This window comes from Falco rusticolus, chromosome 1, assembly GCF_015220075.1.
Source record: "Falco rusticolus isolate bFalRus1 chromosome 1, bFalRus1.pri, whole genome shotgun sequence".
NCBI lineage: Eukaryota > Metazoa > Chordata > Aves > Falconiformes > Falconidae > Falco > Falco rusticolus.
Window position 1 is genome coordinate 102,172,080 of NC_051187.1, and position 20,390 is coordinate 102,192,469.

At 41.9% G+C, this 20,390-nt stretch overlaps 1 long non-coding RNA gene across 2 annotated transcripts; it reads left to right on the top strand.

Moving 5' to 3' along the window:
* The first annotated feature begins 315 nt into the window (after nt 1-315).
* LOC119154386 lies at nt 316-18,165 on the top strand. 2 transcript variants are annotated; one of them, XR_005106444.1, is made up of 7 exons: nt 316-444; nt 7,960-8,057; nt 8,969-9,177; nt 13,094-13,401; nt 14,226-14,425; nt 16,294-16,481; nt 18,007-18,165. It is a non-coding gene; the product is annotated as an uncharacterized LOC119154386 (long non-coding RNA). The 2 variants fall into 2 exon arrangements; XR_005106443.1 differs by lacking the exon at nt 8,969-9,177 and adding an exon at nt 9,242-9,311.
* The last annotated feature ends 2,225 nt before the right edge of the window (nt 18,166-20,390 follow it).

Here is a 20,390-nt window from a genome sequence, read left to right on the forward strand (position 1 = left end):
GTCTAGCTAACCCTTTGGCTCTCCTTGAGCTTATCCTGTTATGTAAATAAGCCTGACTTATTTACGTCTTGGTCCCTTCTCCCAAGGCCTTGTTCTGCTGTCTGTAACATCCTCTGTTTTCCAGACCGTCTCCTGTTCTGCACTATAGACATTCATATATTTTGTCTAAATTTCAAGTTAACTAACAGACTGACCTTCTACTGATCGCATATCTGTGAGCTGGACAACTACGATAGTGTTGCACTTGGGCAGATTTGGGGTGTTTATCTGTGGAGACAACGTCACTGCCTGATTATGAATGTCAGAACGTGAATGATATACGTACATCTGTGTGCTGCCAGGATATTCTTACACCAAAACAACCTTTTGTATGTGAAACGGCAAGTGAAATGAGACAGCGAAAAGCACCTTATCTAACGGTATTTAACAACTCCAAAACCACAGGTAAGGAGGTCATGGCATGGCATTGGTATGATAAAGCCCTTTCCAGGGTTGCATCGGATGCAGTGAATTGTTTCTAGGTTTTTAGAGGGTGTTACAGATCTTTTTGAATGTCGGCATTTTGCCTAGGCTGAAGGTATTGGAAGAGTATGTGCGGCACTAGAGTGAATTTTTGGCTGGTAAACTGGCAGCAGAGGGAGCTGGTACTCTGTGCATCTCAAGGGGAAGAGTCCCCTTCGCCGCCCTTAGCAGGGTTCGTCTGCACGGGGTTTGCCTTTCCAGCTTGGGAACAAGGTACACTGAAGCTTCTGGGCAGGGCCTTTAAACCAGATAAGTCTTTTTTTTTTTTTGTATTAAAAACAAAAACAACGTGAGATTTCTTGGGAGACATAAAGAGGGCTGCTGAAAAATGCTTCATGCAGGTTAACAGCTCTGTTAGGGCACCAGATGTTTAGTACGTGAAAGGAGCTTTGTTAGATTTGCTCTTCTCTTCAGTGTGTTTGGCAGTCTTCTGCTTTCTAAGACTTGAGTGGCCCTAGGGTTTGGAGGAAGAAGCACCTTTGTTTTCTTTGGTATTAATGTGTCTGCTGGAGTAAGCAACACGTGGCATATGTACATAAAGAGGAATGTTATGTTTAGGTGTTACATACAGCTAGAGATACGTGTACACCATGTGTTTTCATAAATACATATTCCTGTACACGGATAATCGTGGGTTTGCTGAAGGACTGGCACATCCTTGTCAAGAGGAAGGTGCACATAATGGTTGCCCCAGCAAATATTTGTCAAGTTTAAATGTGGGACTCCATGATCAGCTGTGATAAGCATTTATAGGAAATGCTTTGTATCAATTAATATGATATATCAGACACCATTGGACTATTTCCTGTGTCTTTCTGAAATCCTCATGAGCCCATTTGCTGCAGAAGAGTTGCTGTGCTGAACTCAAGCCAGCTTATTCCTAGTCTTTGTGATTTTTGTGAACTATTTTCACCACCACAGGTAATCCATTTCAGGTCTGAGCAAATTTGTGCACCATAGGTAAATGTGAGAATTTGTACAGAGAGAAGGTTTTACTCGCGTAAAATTGTAGCATGAGCTTTGCCAGTGAGTTGGATTGCTTCTGCAACACGAATGAATGTTCAGTGTTATTGTAGCAATATGTGGGTGCAGTAGTCTGGTAATCTAAATACTCAGTTCTCCATTTATTCTTGTTTGGTTTACACCCTTTGAATTCTGGTTAAAATCCCACCCAAGGTCTGCCAGTGCAAGTTAAAAGAGAGTGGATGGATATATTTGGAGGTGGATTTCTTCACAGCGTATTTTTAGGTGGAACCTGAGTCTGTAAGAGAGTTGTTGATATAATGCAGCTACCTAGGAGGGAGCCTAAACTCGTGGAGCTGAACTCAGTCAAGTCGTATTCAACTAAGGACAAGTTCCCTGAAGGGGTTCTGTTCTGATAGAACTCAAAATTGCTGAAATATCCTGGCACAGATCCCATGTGGAGTAGGAGTTGGAGCCTTCAGTGTCTGTATTGCTTTTCTATTCCAAAGCCATAATCCAGAGCATGCCTGGAAACATTCCAAGCCATTGTCAAGTATTCGTTAATACTAATGCAACACAGAAGATAATTCTGCAAAGGCGAGAGGACATAGGGTGCAAATGAGAGACAGGTAATAGAAAATCTTGGTTTGTTGGTAATATTTCCAATGTAATGTGTAAATTTTTAAAAAAAAAAAAGGTCATAATTTCCCAATTTTAAATGCACTTTGCCTGCCAGTGCCTGCCTAGCCCGGTGCAGGCAGGGTTTCTTCTATATTTGTATAGCCAGGAGAGCCTGCTAATGCACACACTGCTTACTCACCTTCTAAGTTTAGGATTAATGATACTTAAAAGCGTAAGATTTTACACATCATATATGTTTTGTTCTCTGTCTTGAAAATACAACCTAAACTTTGAAAACAGGGCTACGATGTGTTAGTTTTAGCTTTACTTAAAAAAAAAAAACAAACACACACACCCCCCCCCCCAAACTAAATTGCTAGCTTTAATATTTTTGACCTGGAACAAAGACTGTTTGCCTCAAAAATGCACTTCCTTTTTCAGCCATGGTAATTACTCTGTTAAAATATATTAACTGTACAGAAATCCTTGTCTTGATGTTTGATGCTGTTTCTAGTGAAGAGGATCAAAGCTTTGCTGTTTTCCTCCCTATGATGTATGCCTATGGTAACATAATTCTTTTAAGTCTATGTTAAAGAGACAAGGATGGAGCAAAGAAAGATATAGTGATCTGTCTCAGGCCAGCCGAGCTTGTCAGCTGTGGAGAGGAAGCAGTCCCAGTGAGACATCTGCTCCATCCTTTACACTAACCTTACAAGTGGTCCTGTCATGCTAGAAGGTACACTTTCTGCAGATGAGCAAGCGGAGGTGGATTTCTGGAGGAGGAATTGGGAAAACGGAAAACACAGACCTGAAGCGTCTTGAAAAAGGCTATGTAATATTCTTTCCAAATGATACCGTATTATTTAATGTGATACATAGCTCTGGCTTAGCTGTTTCTTCACCTTTTCTGCATGTTTCCCATTCTGGCTTTACTGAAAACAAAGAATTTGTAAGTAAATTACCAAAACTCACTAGTAATAGAAGATTTGACAGTTGAGAAAGGAAGAGAGAGTTTCTTTCTTAACTTCCCTCTACTTATTAGCTTGAAATTGTGTAAGAAAGACAAGTTGGTGAGTGTCACATTCAAGATGCACGTGTCAGTATAATGTAACACCATTTACGGGGTGCTAGAGCGGAGTGCTGCTGTTTGCCGGAGAATTTGATACTTTGTCAGGCCACCTGGTTGTTCTTTGTGGCTGTTTTAGTGGGGAATCCAAATTCTTAATTCAAAGCTGAATTACCAGGGTGGATTCCTTGAAGTGTAAGAATTTTTTCAAGGGCAAAGTGTCAATTTTGACACTTCAGTTCTGTGGTTTCTGGAAAGGAAAAACTGCTTCAGTATTTTTTAATATGCTCCTGTACACACGGGGGTGCTCAAGCTACAGTTCTCCGTGTTAGCTGTTGGGCTGTCAGGGTTCTAAAATCTAGGGCAAGCAGGCAGGCCTCGGATCAAAACGTTTTTCTTCTGTCTTTCATCTTGATGCCGCTTCAGAGCTTAATCAACCCATCCCTTTGCAGTGTACACTGCTTTTCCACCTCGTTGCTGTGTCCCTTTGAAGTAACCCAGTGTTTAACGCTGCTGATCTTTAAAATAATGAAAAGAACTTGCTAGCTGCTCTTTCTTGGCGGGCTGAGGATGCCAAATGGAACTTGGCAGGTGTCAGGACAATCCCTCTTACTGCCGCGTTGTCTTTGCAAAGCCATCCGTTTGTGCAGCCCTGTGGCCAGCTGGCAGGAGGGCTCCGCTTCCTTCTTTCCCTTGTTATTGTTGGACTACCTGTATTGAACTGATCTGACTTATTTCTGACGGTAAATAAAATACCCCTTGTTTCTTTGAAGCTCAGCATAGTGCTAAGAGTAACGGCAGCTGCTGTTCTCATAAGTGAGGGTTGTTGCTCTATTTTTAAAGTTCAAGGGATCACAAGTTAGTATTATCTTAAAAGAAAGGGGAACAGGCCAGTGGGAAATTTGCACTGCATAAAAAGTGGCTAAAAGAATGTCCTTAATTTCTTTTTTTTTTGTTGTTTTTTTTTTAATTAGTCCCCTTCCCGCCCCCCCCCCCCCCCCCCCCCCCCGACTTTGTGGATTTAGGACCAGTTTAGGCCATGATTTCATAATATTACAACTAGACACATTGCTGGGTCTTTCAGCAGGACAAGTGTGGTCTAGATCAAACTGGACTATGCAATTGCATTTGTGTCAAATTAGAGGATGCAAATACAGAGTTTATGCTGACGTCAGGGCTTTTTCTTGCCAGCGTCGTGCCAGCTGTGGGAGGACAGATGATACTAGATCTAGCAAAATGTTAGTCACGGAAAGGCACTGCAAGCCTGAAGCTACACAATTAACCTGGCAGAAACTTTTGAATGCATGCAAATTGGCAAAGTGAGTTTGTAATAACGGATTGGTGCTTTTCATTGATGTCGCAGTGATGTTTTTGATCAATTTTTGGTGCACACAATTATCCTGTGGTGTTACGGGCTTTTGGTTTTGGTAAGGATTTTTGAAGAAGACAGTGTCAAGTTAGATGCCTAACTTTAGTGCAGATTGAGGTGAGCGCACACATCTGTATGTTCCTTTAAAGAGCTGAGCTTTGTAGACTCCTTAATTAACTTTGCAATTGAAGTAACAGTAAATAACATTTTTTAACCTGCTTGATTTAATATAATCCCCTACTTTGGAGTCCTTCAGGAGACTGCTGCTGCCTTATTTATAGGGACTGGGCTTCTGGATGAAGGTAATAGCTAGACAGAGAGCCCAGATGGCTCTTTATTGCCCCCTGCTTCCCTTATCTGGGGAAGTGAGGGTCCCCTCTGGCTGTTGGGAGGATGCTTCTCTGGGTCTCCTTGCACGGTGACCGGTAAGAATTTGCTGCCGTGTGTAGGGTCAGATACTTAAACTTGGTAAGCCTGCTCTCCCTGGCCTTCCGTTCCAACTGCAGTTACTTTGGCAAATACTTCACTGACCAAATTATCCAGTGTTCTACGGTTTTGAACAGGAGTAGATAAAATTATAAGAAAAATGTTGTCTCTGCTTTTACTTAGTTCCATGGTAGAAAATAGCAAAGAAACCTGCAGTATTATCAGCTGCAATGAATGAGAACAGGAATTTAAGCCTATGATTTTCATATGATTTCATGCGCAGACTGGTGAATTGAGACTGTCATTACCTCTGTGAAGTAAATTCTGTTCCACATAGTACTGATGGGAGGGAGGCCAAGGACCATGTAGACTGGTGTAAATCTAAAGAAACTACTAGAACTCAGCAAACCTGTTCTTCTGAATTCTAAGCCTTATGGTTTGAGCCATTTTATTTAAGTTTTTTTTTTTTTCCTTCAAACTAATCCCCAATATTTGTTTTCTTAGTGTATTTTTTCATGCTATGCATGAAAAAATATCAATTAAGTACATTATCTTATGATTTTTTTTATATACAGCTTAGCTTGTTTGCAGGTTATGTGGTGAAACATTTGGACAAAACCCACTTTGTCTTGGATAAATTAAATGCGTGTGACTTGAAGCCCCAGGAAAGGGGGGGGGGCAAATAATATTTGTTTCCAAGTTTTCAGATGAACAATTAATGTTTGTATAAAAAGCCAACATGCTTCTGGGGATTTTCGCAAAAAGAAGTAACAAATGTAATTCTATACTCCTGTAGTAAACTGATATGCACGTGATGGAGTATTAAATGCTGGGGATCTAGTTTCAGTTAAGCAGCATATTCGGAAGTTGTCCACATTGTTTGTGCTGGAGACTATTTGAACAGGTCCTTCTACTGTTTAATATATGTCACGTATCTACAGAATGATGGGGCTTTTTTTTTTTTTAATTTTCGTAAGGATCACAGTTCCCCCAAAGTGAAGGATAATCTTTCCTGTTTGAAAACTGCCCTTTTATTACAGTCCTCAGATGTTATAACGATTGGAGTGTAAAGAAGCTAGCAGTGAGGAATTCTCTCGTTTCTTGCATATTCCAGGGGGAAAACTTAATGTACAACAAATGGTCCTAACTGGCCTGGAAAGAAAGCAGCCATCATCAACACTCCTAAAAGCAAAGGGTGGAGGAAAGTGGGGATGGCAGTCCTTGTGCCATCCTTCAGGATGGAAGAATTTGTGTGGGAATTGTCATGCTGCTTTTTGCCTTGGAAGCCTGTTGCCTCTGTTCCCCAGCTTGCACCCTTCCCCCTCTCACACTGGGACTCTGCTGCAGTGTGCTGCTTTCAGTTGAGTATTCTGCAGGTGAAGCCTACCAGGCATTTAAATTCTGGAATCTCATGTTCTGACTTTGTGGAGCAAGTACGGTGGGGACAAGAGCTTCGGTTATCTATATAGATCCCTGAGATGGAAGAAAGGCTTTTATCCTGTGCTTAGAGCGTTCCTCTAGCTCTGAGTGTTCATCCCTTACCAATAGCAGATGTTTGAATACAAGTGTGTCCCTGCAGAAATGGAATTTTAACCGTGGCAAGCATTAAAGCAATGAAATCTTCCAGCTCCCAGAACCCCTGGTACTCAAATCCCTTATGAAAAAGTGGGGTATTGTACTGTATGCTCTGAAGTCTAATCATACCAAGCCTTTTTAGGCCTGGAGAGAGGTAGGGAAGGAAGACACGTTTACCTGTGCCAAGTACCTTGCCTTCCTTCAAAGAAATCCCACTTTTGCATCTGCACTTGAACAGTAAAAAGATGTTCTGGGGACTTGTTACGAGAGTACAGCTGGGAAGTTGTGATACTGTCAATCACGAGCGTGATTTTTGGCTTTATGAGTCCAAGGCTCAAATGTGTTAAATGGAGGGACCAGAAAGGTTGAAAAGCCATTTGGTATGTGTATGGGTACCACACCGGTTGTAATGGGAAGAATGTTGTTAATTAGAAACAAATGCCAGTCTTCAGCATCAGCCAGTTTTGAGAAAAGGGGCTGTTGGATGCAGGAGTTTGGTCCTTATGATGTTTGTTTTGTACTTGCCTGGCGACTGTTTCTCAGCGCTGGTCAAAAGTAGTGTGCAGTTGTTCCAGAGTGGATACAATGCAAAACCACAGTAGACAATTGATCCTTGGAAGGGCAAGAGGGTTCAGAAGAGAACTTTGCAGCCAAGTCAGAGCAAGCCAAGAAGTTTTTTGGGTTTTTTTTCCCACTCTCATCTTTTCAGATTTACCTGTTTTACTTTGTGGTGAGATGGGCTGGGAATCTGCAGGCAGAGACATGGTAACTTTGAAGTACTTGAACTTGAGAACATCTGAATGGCTCTAGTCTCCGTTCCTGTGTGATGATGGCTGAGGGCTGTGATGGATGGCTGTTTGTTGTTGGGTGTGTGTTTTTCACTTTGGGAACATGTTTTAGAAAATGATGAGCCATCAACTTTTTCTGATGGGATAACACTTTAAATGTGGATTTTGGTTGAAGTAAAAGGCTGAACTGGATTTGAGAGGTCTAATTGAGGTGCCAGAGCACTTAAGTCCAGTGATTTTCTTTTAGCACCTGAGTTTCAACAGACAACCGACCTCTATACTGATAGAGGTTTTTGAGTCATGGTGAGTAAAGTGTGTAAGGACAAGACACTCTTTAAAAGTCTGAAACATCATTGCTCAAAACAGCAATTGCAGGATAGGTTAGTTGAAGCAGACTGTTAAAAGGATTCAGAGATTTTCCCTCCATGCAAAGTCCTCGCACAATTTTAGTTTCATCACTTTTGATAAAAAGCCTTGCCGTGAGGAGGGGCTTTCCTCATAATCTTGGTTAATATAGCTGCCAGAGAGGGAAAAGTGCTCATAAAGGTGGTTTTTTGAGCTCAAGGTGGTGAATTAGTAAGTTAGCTATTGTTTGCCAGTTAATTCATAGTGTGCATTGTTAATGGCAGGAAAAGACTGTCTTCACAGACAAACTCATCTATGAAGATCCTTCAACAGGATCCCCACCTTTCGGTCACGTTTCATGTTGCTGGCGGGCATGATGAAGGTAAGAAATGTCAGCTAGGACTTCCAAGACAAATGAGTCGGGAGCACAGGGGGCTGACAGTTCCTCTGAAAGAGCCCTGCCTTTTCTAGACCTTGTCTGAGCTGCCAGCACTTGAGGAAAAAAGAAATATTGCTGAAGCTGTAGGGAGACAATGCTCTGAGTATGGTACAGGGCTCTGCCACACATGTATTTCCCTGAGGGTGGGTACTTCAGTGTTTCGATTTTCCTTCATGCCTTTTGTGCTACCTGTCCAAAGCATTTTGTACAGCTGCTAATTTAAAGAGTAGATTCATGTAGGTGAAGTGCTCGGAGTTTGGCATGGTGAGAGACCTTGTTCCTGGTTGGGGTCATAACCACTCCGCTAATCAGAACTGGCAAGAAAGAATATTACTTTTTAATGCGTGGGAGAGGTGGATAACAGTGACTCATTGTCTCACGGTGGGCTCTTCACAACATGGTTTGTTCAGCTGAGAAGGGTCTGTCAGAGCTGTAATCTAAACTATTACACATATGCACTACGTTCTACCTCTAAGTCCCTGACATCTCCCTCAGCCCTATCCCAAGCACACGGACCTTGCACTGACCCCTGCCTTCTCTGCCCATCTTGTTACTTTCAGAATTGTAAGTAGTTTCACTGTTGCGGGGTTGAATTTTGTTTACGCTGTTATCAGCTCTGCAGGAATTTGTGGTTTGTAATCTTGGGCAGAGATGCATAGCCTCTAGTAGTTTAGCGATCCTAAGTACGGATCGGGATGCGCGAGCCATTTTCCTTTTCCCCTAAAGGTGAATGGAGTAGAAGGGGTATCCCAAGCAGTTAAACACGTTTCTTTCTGCTGCAGTGTTGCATGAAAGTTCACTCTCTTTGCAGCTGCTGAGTGAAAAATCTGATAGTGTTCCTTTTCTCCTTGAAGCTAGGTCAACTTCCACTGAAAGTTAGTTTTTTAAACACCTTCATGCAGTATTATTTCCATCAGCAAATGAGGCAAGTGGACATTAAGAAACATCTTCCACAAGTGCAGCGTTGCTGTGTGTGTCCATGTCCTGTGATGATGAACTGTAGGGTTCACGCTGTGACGTGTAACCTGGAAGCTGACAGAAGTCACGTCAAGCACCGCAACAGGTAGCGACACCCCATTTTTCCCCATGTTTAGCTGTTTTTATGTTTGTTTTCTCTACACGAAAAGACTTTCCTTCAATTTGGGCAATGGAGCTTGAAGTACTCAGAGGACAGCTGTGAGGAAACATGGAGAAGCGGTAAGCGTTCGGTTCCCAAAGACTCACAGGTTGCACATCAAAAAGGAGAATACGCACACTGGTTGTAACTGCTCAAAGGAAGTCTGTGGCAGAACTGTGACTGGAAATTTGGTCTTCTGCACTTGGATTGAAACAAATTCCAAATAATGTTTTGTAAGTGATACACATCTGTGTCTTTCATACTGCCTGTTATTTCCTTTTCCTGTAAGAAATAGCCAGGTGTTCAAATGATATCCTAGAAAGTACAAGTTCCACTTAAACACTGCACAAACTGAGCAAAGAAGTTTTTCAAATGGAATTAGGATTTACAGATAATGAAGATCTGCTATTTAAATGAAAGTTATTTAATGAAGATCAGCTATTTAAATAGCTGAGCCTTTTTTTCTGCACTCACGACTGTATCATATGACACTTTTAGACTTTGTGAGCCAAAAGATCAGTTTCCATGGCTTGATTCTCCAGGGTCTTTTTACTGTCATTAGTCCCTACATTAAAAAGTGTCTTACGTCTTGCAGGTGATTAACTGATTTCTACTTTGATAAAGTTGAAATATTGGTATGCAAGCTAATTATTTCCAAAGTCTCCTTGCAAAGATAGCCAGCTGCATCACAAATACACTGTTAAATTGGGGGGTGAGAGGGAGAGCAGAAGGAAAAATGCTCTTATAGTTTCATGTGCAGTTCGGAAAATTTTCCAGACTTTACTGTTTATGTAATTGCTTTAATGACACACTGTATATTAGCAAATACACGATTCAGTATGGCAGAAAATAGTGATCCTTAAGGAAGTGAGAGTGCCTCTCCAAATCCTTGTGGAACTACTGCCTACAAAGTGGCTATGGTCTGGCTTCTTTCCACCTTAGTGTACAGTTAGTACCTCAAGCCAAGTGCAGTTATTTGCCCCAGATCACTTATCATAGAGCTACAGAACAGTTTGGGTTGGAAGGGACTTTGAAGACCCTCCAGTTCCCACCCCCTGCCACGGGCAGGGACACCTCCCACCAGCCCAGGCTGCTCCCAGCCCCGTCCAGCCTGGCCTTGAGCACTGCCAGGGATGGGGCATCCACAGCTGCTCTGGGCAGCCTGGGCCGGTGCCTCGCTGCCCTCACAGTGAAGATTTTCTTCTTGATATCTAATCTAAATCTCCCTTCCTTCAGCTTAAAACCATTCCCCCTTGTCCTATTGCTAAGGCCCCTGTAGAAAGCCCGTCCCCTCTTTCTTACAAAAGAAGGGCTGCAGTAAGGTCTCTGCAGAGCTGGCTCCTCTGGCAGGGCAGTGTGGCAGGGTAAAGGAGCTGCCACGGCTGTGGCGTGCGGAACAGCATGTGCGACGGTCGGGTGGGATGCAGGAGTGCACGCGTGGGCTGTGGATGTGCCTATGTATGGGATGCATTAGGGGCCTTGGTGGAGGCAGAAATTGCAGCCTTCTAGCCAGGAGTGAGAAAGTGTTTGTCCTTCTGAAGACTCAGAAGTTGTTTTAGGCTCCAGGTGGCACCCAGCCCCCCTTTGAGGTGAGTGACCAGGACCCATGGCAGGTAGTGCAGTCTGCTTTCCTGTGGACGGATACACATAGGGGTGACTGGTTCATTTAAAAATGATTGTATGTTACAGAAAAGTATGCTTTTCGGTTTAAGACTGAAGTAGCTTGAATTGAGCAAATGCAGCAGGAACGTAGCAAGCGATCTAAGGTGATAGATGCTATTTATCTGCAGGAATTGATGTGGATAGGACAATCCTGCCTTCTGCAGTGTTTCCAGCAGCAGCACTCATGGCAAAGCTGGAAGCCATGAGCCAGCTCTGTGACAGCAGGGTCCATTTGGGGGCACTCGACGGAACATCTTGCTGTAGGCTGAGCGCGCGTGTTACATAAGGAGCAATTCCTTTATTTGAGTCTTGTGTTCTGGGGCCATTTGTATTTAGAACAGTGTGGGATTGACTAGCTTGGGAAACTGAGTGAAGCGTCTGTGCCTGCCCCAGGAGGAGAGATGCTAAGGTAGGGCTTCCATCCTGCTGTTAAGAAGGTAAAAGACCGCTCGCCAGCTCGTGGGTCGTCTTGTACTCAACACCTGTGGGAAACACAAGTGGCCAAGGAAGGAGCAGCTGTGTTCTAATGTGATCCTGGTCGGAAGAAAGTTGAGATGCAGGAATTCAGTTTTGAATAATAGACATAACTGCCCTTAAGGGCTTAAATTAAAACTGAGGCCCTTTTTGTTTTACATGCTTGACACAAGCAGATGGAAATCATATTGAGCATAACTACAGATTTATGTAAGTCAGGAAATATACTTTCTTAAGGAAGTGCGAGTCAGAGGGACTGCGCTGTAAAAATGCCATGCGGGCTAACCTTGGGCAGCTAATAGCACACTTTAATGGGAGCTGCTGCAGGCAGATAAAATTCTCTTCTATACGAGTTTCTGAATGGTTAGGCTAGGAAGGGAGAAAGAAATGTGGAACTTGAGCCCTTTTTGTCTAGAAAATAGGTAAATGATTAAATCTTCTAATAGGGAAAGTCAGTTGCTTAGAAATGTATCCAGTAAAATAGAAATAGTGGTGGTACTCTCTAGGCACATGATTTCTGCTTTGAGAAAGAGTTTGATGTTGAGAGTTGGCAAAGAAATTTTGGGAGGTTTCATATCAATGTAACTTAAATGTGCCTTTTGTCTAGGCAAATCTAAAGGGACTTGCCTTTTTGAGCACTCGCGTTCTTTGTGCGTTTTGAAGTCTAGCTGGTGTCCATGTCACAAAACAAGACTTTTTAGATTATTTTTTTTTTTTAAGGTTCTGTAAAGCAGACGAACTTAAAACTCCAGACAGCTTCTGAAAATGTTCTCAGTTATGCCTAAACATGACACTATTATTCAAACTTAGGATTTATTCTCGGGTAAAATTCCAATTAAATTTGCCTACAACACCATCCTGCCCTTGAGTTCCATGTCATACTGCTGTGTGTGTGTGTTTTCTTTTTTCCTTTTTTTTCTTTTCCTTTTTTTTTTTTTTTTTTTGAAAGCCAGCGGCTTTTGAACACCTTTCGGGTTTGTGAGGGTTCTGTGTTGTTTTTTTTTAAATGTGTCTCTCCTGCTATTCAGTGTTGAAGCCAGAACTGGGCTTTTTACCTTTTTTGTAGGTGTCCATGTGATTCATGTTTTTCACTAATTAAAATACTACATACTTTTGACACTCAGCTGTATGGAACTATTTCTGTTCCCCAGAATTACAACTGAGTCAATGGGTCCTTACCTGCTTTTGTAAATGGAGAAGATCCAGCTTTGTCAGATGGAAGATATAAGGGAGTGGAGCCAGGTCCATCGGTTCAGAAATGGTGCCATTTGCAAAGCTGCACCAATTTCCATCTGTGATCGCTGTGCAGTTCATGTTTTTGTTTAGTTACTGCCTGTATAAGTGCTTGCTCCATAGAGTGCAACTAATAATTCTCTTTTATTTTACAAAGTAAACAACCTCAGATGAATTGGATAATAAAAGCTTTGCTATGCTTGCATTTTTCTACTTTTATATGCTATTACTGGAAGGCTGAGAGATAAGCTTTGTTTGGAGATACTTAGGATAATGATTTCGGCAATAAGCCCCCAGAGAAGGACTATGCAATGACTGCAATTTTTAAAAAATATATGGTGACCTTTTCCCCTTCAGATGCAGATTATCTAGAAGGAACTAATTGTAGAAATCGGGAGAAAATAGGAGCAGCGATGCTTTAAAATGCTTCAAGGCAGCATGCCGGCTTATTAATAACTAGCGCTGCAGGTACTTCTGTTTCTCTTTTCTGCAGCATGGTGATGTTGACGTGAAGATGTCAAGATGGAACAGAATGCAGTTGACAGATTGTGAGAGCTTGGAGCTTTGGCGTGTTTACTTTTCCAGTGCAGCCAACCCCCTTAAGCAATGGCACTGAAATAAGAACAGTCAGGCTTGGGAGTAAGTATATATCATGTTGTTTGTTGTCACAAGCTATATGCTCCTGTGACAACTCAAAGTTTGGATTGAAGATCTCTGTGGAAAATCAGGCTAAAGTCTGGGAGCTGCTGAAATGCAGAAGTGAGGACTTGACCATAACATAGTCTTTTAAAAATCCTAAAGGTAGGGAAAACTAATTCTGATATTCTGGACAATTGAAATTTGTTTGGTGCTTTGGGCTTTTATAATATTTCTTCTCAAAGTCCTATGAGGTGAGATGATGTTCTTATGGTATTAAATAATGCAAAACGCAAATTTTTGTGGTGCAGGCTTGAGCAAAGGAGCTGCTGTGTTAGTGTGCTGGCATTGTCACAGCTGTCAGCATCCCTGGGTTTGTAATGGTTTCTGACTTGCCTCTGTGTTATTTTGGTGAGCATCACTGTGATCTTTTATGGACCTATAGTCAAACAGCGTTTTCCAGTCCTTGTGAAAGCCCTATGGTCCTCTCTCAAAATATGGCTCACTTCCCCCACCCACACCCCCGCCTTGATCGGTCACTCATTTTCTGACCTGAAAAATTAAGGCAGGTTGCCCAAATGAGCATGTGCCCTCACCATCAGTTACTGCATGTCCTTTGATAGGTAACTCGGGCTGTGGCAGCTGCAATATGGTCTCGCTCCGTTTCATTTGCAGTGAAAGGAGATGGTGAAGTGAAGGTGCATCAGGTGAGACTTTTCCCCACGCATACAAATGCAGCACCTTTCCTTGGCTAAACTGGCGCGTGGTAATTGAGCCCAGAGCCAATTCCAAAGTTTTTGCAAAAGGATCTTGGCCAAGGCTGTTGATTTTTATGCTTCACTTGACTAAATTCATCCTTCCAGAGGCTCTCTGAAATCCTGAATCTGCTGATGCCAGCAGGAATTTTGTGACTGACTTCAGTGGGATAAGGATTTCATCCTGTTCTTTTTCTTTTTTCTTTCTTCTTCCTTTTTTTCCCCTTTTTCCAGACAGGTTGAAGTCGGATCAGTTACCGCTCCCTTGGGTGGTAGTTCTCTGTGGAATGTGCTGGTCTTCTAAGCTGTGACACTGGGATGCTGGAATGGGCACTGAGTGATGAGGACAGGTCCTCAGGCTTTGATATCGGTGATGTGCTGAGAACAGCCTGTGGTTTATGAAGTTTTCTCTCAACCACACGATACCCTATGTGGTAATTCACCTAGAATGTTGGCTTTAATTTCTGCTAGCTTAATAATATACTTCTACATTATGTTACTCTTGAGTAGGTCTGCACGGATAAGGATGTTAATTTCATGTTAATTTGAAGTCATTTGAGATGGAAGAAGTAGAGGCAAAATCATTGGACAATTATATATGAATTTTCAGAAGAGAGGGTGTTAGAGTAGGTAATTAATAAGTGATTGAGGGTCACAAACAACACGGTGATTGTTTGCTGTGAGTTTTATTTTCCAGTGGAATCTGGATATGTTCAAACAGTCTGGAAACCCTGGGAAAAGAGGATTCTGCCTAAAAACCAAGCAGAGTTGGAGCAAGCTATAAGATAGGGGCCTCAATATGGATTGAGCTTACTAATTAAAAAATTCAGTTTTATGTGAAAGTTGTTATTCTTTCCACACAGTGAACAGTCACTACTTTGGTTATGAATACCTAAAAAAAAAAAAAAAAAATCAATACATTAAAAAAAAATATTTTTCTCCATCTAAAGCTCAGTAATTTCACTGGGCAGCCTGCTTACTTCCATTCTGAAAATGGGTCAGAGTCACTGTAACATTTTGTCATTCATGTGAATTGTAACTTTTGTGCTATTGGAGGTATCTAGGATTACTTACCTGGTATTTTTCAGAGCAGGATTTCTGGAGCACTTTGTAGCATTCTTCATTCTGTGCCCTTATACTGTTTTTCTTTTTATTCATGAGCTGGTCAAAAAATAAGCAAGCATCAGTATGACAGGACAAATTTTTAGATTATTGGTGACTGTGATGAGATTGTGCCACAAGAAAATGACAGATGATTAATTCAGTCAGGTAAAAAAAGCAAAATGTATTAACGTTTACTCCAAGCCTCGCTTGCCCCAACAGTCTGGGTATTTTTTTAAATTTAAATTTAATTAAATTTAAATTATTTTTTTAATTGCCCTTTGATTTCTCCTCCTTACCATTTATTTGCTGCCTGATAATTTTGTGAGCGGCTGAGATGCAGATAGCAAAACCAAAAGACCCAACCAAACCCAAAAATGTTCTTGTGCTTTTATCGCTGCTAGATTTCACTTGTGAAGTGGAACTGCAGCCTACTGTACAATTTGCTTTACTGTGTTTTCTGAAATGGAGACACAAATGGAGAACAGTGATGCAGTTCTCAAGAAAGAGAAGTGTCTGTGGTTGTGCGTCACTGAAGTTCCCCTTTCTGATGGGAGCTAGCTAAAGAGAAGATGCAGGTTCCCCTAAGACAGCACAAAACTGTTGGGGATGGATGGGGATGTTTGGAACTGGAAAGACAGACCAAAGCCTTCTACAAACTTGTATTTTGCATGGTCAGTGAGAGATTTTAACCCTGAGTTAGTGTGCCTTGTAACTCTCTCCCCCTGTCCTTTAAAAAAGCCAGGCCTCTTTGAACTTTGCCAAATGAAGGTCCAAAATGAGTCACCTGGCAAAGAGTTGGCTGGGTGAGCGATGCGGTGCACGAGCAAAGAGCAGAGATCCTTCCCAACAACAGCTGCCCGGCAGACCTGGGCCGGGGTGGCGCTTCAGTTGTTACCTTGGAGAACTGGCCAGGTAGCCCTTCCCCCGCACAAAACCCCTGCAAACAAAGATGTGTTGAGGTGTGAAACTTTGGAAGGATTACGAGTAACTGTGGAATCCATACTTTGTAATGCTCACTGCATAAGTAAACCCGTAGTATTTCTTGAGACTATTAAACAGATCTGTGAAGATAAGAGGCGTTAGGCTCACATCTGTAGGGTTCTGCTTTTCTAACATATGCTGAGCTTGTAGTTGTCTCACTTGCTTTATCAAAGAAACTTATAAGGAATTATTAAGCCCTTTCTTCTTGTCCTTTAAGCTTTAGGTCTGTACGGGTGGTGGTAATAATGTGAATACGAGCAATATGCCAACCGCTGGACACAGCTGAATGCAAAGGGAAAGGAGGATTTTCTGGAGAGCAGTGTCTAGGGCAGAAGACTGATATTTGAAATGCTAATAGTGGCTAGGAGCCAGCATACTGTTAATAGCAAACTGTTTTCTTTGGAGGTAAGCACGGCCCTTGCTAATACGTCTTTGTTTTTAATACTTATTGGTACTAAAAAGCCCTCCATGCAGAAACTGAACTAATATTTGGCAAACAAGATGAAGACAGCATCTGAAGGTCCTGAATGATACAAAGATTGTTTCTTTTTTCATGCTTCTGAATATGCTATGATTTGGAGTAGCACACAGAAAAGAAACACATCTCATGTTGTATCTGTATAATGACTGCCAAAAATATTGAAATAATTTACCAACAAACAGTTATTTTTCTCCATAAAGGTTTATGGCTAAGCATTGCAGCATTCTTGGTAGAATCCTTTCTTACTGTTTCTGTCTAAATATTTCTGTTTTATGGAAGGAAGTTGAGCAAATAAACCGCTCGTCATCATAGCTCTCTCTAAGTTTAGAATATCCTTCCAGTTGCAAAAGAAGTCCTTTAAGAGGTCAGCTATATATTAGCTTTGTCTGAAGTTTATCACAGATTAAAACCCCATGGCTTATTTTAGGAAGGCTTTTTACTTTGTTTTGGGAACCTCTTTCTTCAGATGCTCTCTGTAGACCTTTGGATTGCAGGCAGCGTTCATGTCGGGGTCAGATGGACGTTCTGTTCTTATGTCTGTCCCAAACCTATCTGGAGATACTGTCGTGCTGGGTACAGAAGCTGCCGACCTGCAGCAGTTTTTCTGCTTAAGCTTAATTGGTATTCCAAGCTTGCAGCTTGTGTTATCTTTTATTGCTGAAACTTGATGTTAAGATGCTGAGTGTCTTTGTAAACCCCAGGATAAGCTAACCTCTAAGCAGTATAAGCAGGAGAATATATTGCTTTTACAGAAGTAAGACTGCTAATGTGGAACTACATATATGTTAGTATTTCTGCCTACATAAACATGTGTATGTGTATGTATACATGGAAACAACTTTTATTTATTCAGTCCGAACAGGAGAGACTCTGCCAAACTCAAATGCAAATATCAAAAGATCATCTTGGATGTGGTAACACACCCAGAATAATTCAAACGGTTTGGGGATTTTTTTTGTTTGTGGTTTTGGGTGTTTGTTTTTCCACATGTGATGGGAAATAATGGTAGTTTTGCGGATATTTTTTGGTTTTTTCTTTATAGTCATCCCAGGGCTCTTTTTTTGGTATGCTGGTATTTGCACAGCCACTGAAGGCTGATTATGACTAAATTCAGCAGATGGCTCGCAGAAGACATGAGCTTTAACACTGGGTGGTGGAACTGCGGCATTATTCACAGTAACCACCAGCCACACACCTGCACTGCTGCCTCTAGTCATTTGTGCGTAGCTGTCCTGTTTGTTGCCTGTATGGGGTCCTTTTTCCAAGGTGGTGTGAAGTCAGGTGTATTTTTGGTTAGTTCAAAGCCATAACAAGATACTGTTAATAAATAGATATTAATTAAAGAAACACAGCTGTATGTAGAGACACCTCATATACCACAGTAGACGGGTAGTTTCTATGAGGCTCCACGTACTGGCTCCCACTCTGACATCCATGTCTTGTGTTCAGAGCTGTCATACGGGAGAGTCTTGGCAAGTGACCCACCTCTGCCGTCAGTTCGGGGTCCCCATCCCCGAGTGCTACAGAAGAGCTCTAGGAGGGAATATCTGCGTCTGGGGTACCTTCTCTGCCTGCTCACCACTGTGGCTAAAGTCACCAGCCCCCTCAGTGCAGGTAAGAGTGCTGTTTGCTCTGCGTCTCCTTTGAGTGAGGCTTCTGATGGAACCAAGGCAGCAGTCTTGCCTGGGCAGAGCCGCAGGGAATGATGAGCTAGTCTAGCTAAAAGAGCAGTACATCTTTTAAAAGCAATTCCCTGGAGTTGTGAGGGAGATCTTGGACTTACTAACTACTCGCACCAAATGCCTCTGCCCAGTGGCTGTCTTGTCGGAGTGCTGAGCTCTGCCTTTGTGACAAGGACACTGAGCATGCGCTATGCTTTGATAATCCGTGTTTCTGTGATGTCTGTACAAGAAGGATACCCTGTGGCTCTTTTCCTTGACAGCAGCCAGCAGGTGAGGCATATAGGAGTTCAATAGCACCAGGCACAGCGACTCTTGAAATCCTGCCCCAGAGGTAAAGTCCTTGTGTAGAACTCGGGATGGTTTCCAGTATTTGGAGCCACGTTCCAGGCAGCGGCAAAGGCGGCAGCTGGTCGATGTAACGCTCTTCCCCTGCCCCCTCGAAGCTGGGGCAAGCACTGAGAGCACGGCCACTGAGGGTGAAAGGCAGTAGACTTGAAGCTCAGAAAGCAAAGGTTACCCTTGTACCTTTTCCTCATTTCTTATTGATCATTTTAATTCTCAGATTTTTATACCAACTGGTAAGGTTGTTGTGGTGGACATAGTCTTTTAGCATGTGTATGTACTTTGCATACTACAAAATACCTTTGACCACTGCTAGTGCTCCAAGGCAGATGCTGCAACACAAATCATAATTTACATAGTTCTTCTGCACGGAGATAAAGTTTAAAATTAATTCTAGGTAATGGCACACACACAAGCTATTCTATACTGCATTTCAATGCAGATATTGAAATGCCTTTAGAAATTAATCACATAAAATCAAGTAAGCTTACGTTATCACTGGGGAAAAGAAAGCCCTCTAGCAACAATTATGTGTACATTTTTGAATAATGTTTCCTGAATGTGGTGGCTATGCTTCATGAACCATGTATGTACTTCATTTGCATGAGGGTGTCTCTATAGACTGATGTAAAACGAGAGGTGTGCAGATAGTCCTGGACTTCTACAGCTTGGGATTGGTTGGACTTGTAGAGGAATCTAGGTAATTAGAGCCTAGTAGTACTTCTGTGTGCTTAAGAAAAAAACCCAACTGCTTCCAAGTAAAGTTTTCCACTGGCCCTGTTTACATTAAGCCAAAATTACACACCATCTTTGTCAAGTCTTTGGCTACAATAGAACATTGTGCCTCTCTCAGAGGACTGGAATCCTTAGAAGCGATTTTGGTTTAGAAGAAAAGGGAAATGTGTTTGGAATTAAAGCAGAGAACAACTTGATCGTTTCATATGAAAAGGTGGAGATTGTGGGCAAATAGTTCTGGAAAACCATAGTCAAAGGGGTGGTGCAGCATTGCTAGTAAGCCCTTGGTGTTGGTGAAAGGTGTTAACGTGTACTGAGGAATTACATTCCTCACTGTACAATTGCAACCTAGGCCTCTCTTTGCTAGAGATTAAATGGAAAAAAACCCCACTGAATACTACATTCAAACAAGGTTGTGCTGTATACCTATGTAACAATCTTCTTGTGAGATATATATATATACACATGAAAACAAAGTTGTATTTATTCCCTGGTAGACTTTGTTAGGATCCCTTTCTGAATTATATATATGAGTAATAATTTTTTTAACTCATCTTCTTATAGTAGGCAGGAGAGAAGAAAAAAAAAAAAAAAGAAAAACCCTGGTTACCAAAATAAAAGTTAAGTGTGAAGTGGCTATGACTGGAATTTGTTTCAGAACCTGTATTACACAGGTGACTGTGACATTGGATGTGCCCTTGTATCGTTTAGAAAGAGAAGTATTAGATTTCCCTGTCTGGCTGGGAAGCACGGTTATTTTTTTACTCCTCCCCTTGGGGCCTAAACCAGTGTTTCATATTGAGTGTAGGGATCTCTTTGCCTTCACATCCCACATCCCACATAAAAGCAGCACCGTTTTATGGACTCTGTGTTAGCTTTTTGTGGATTTCATGTCTGGATGAACCGTAGGTTTGTTAGAATTACATGTGTGGCTGAAAGATTGCAAAATTTTGTATTTGTATCTGTGTGTGGTATTTTTAAACAGAAGTTTCAAGCAAGGATCTGCAGTAGTCCCACAAGTGATGGCAAAGAAAAGTGGGAAAATGTTGGTGTGTAACATTAGAGTCAGTAGTG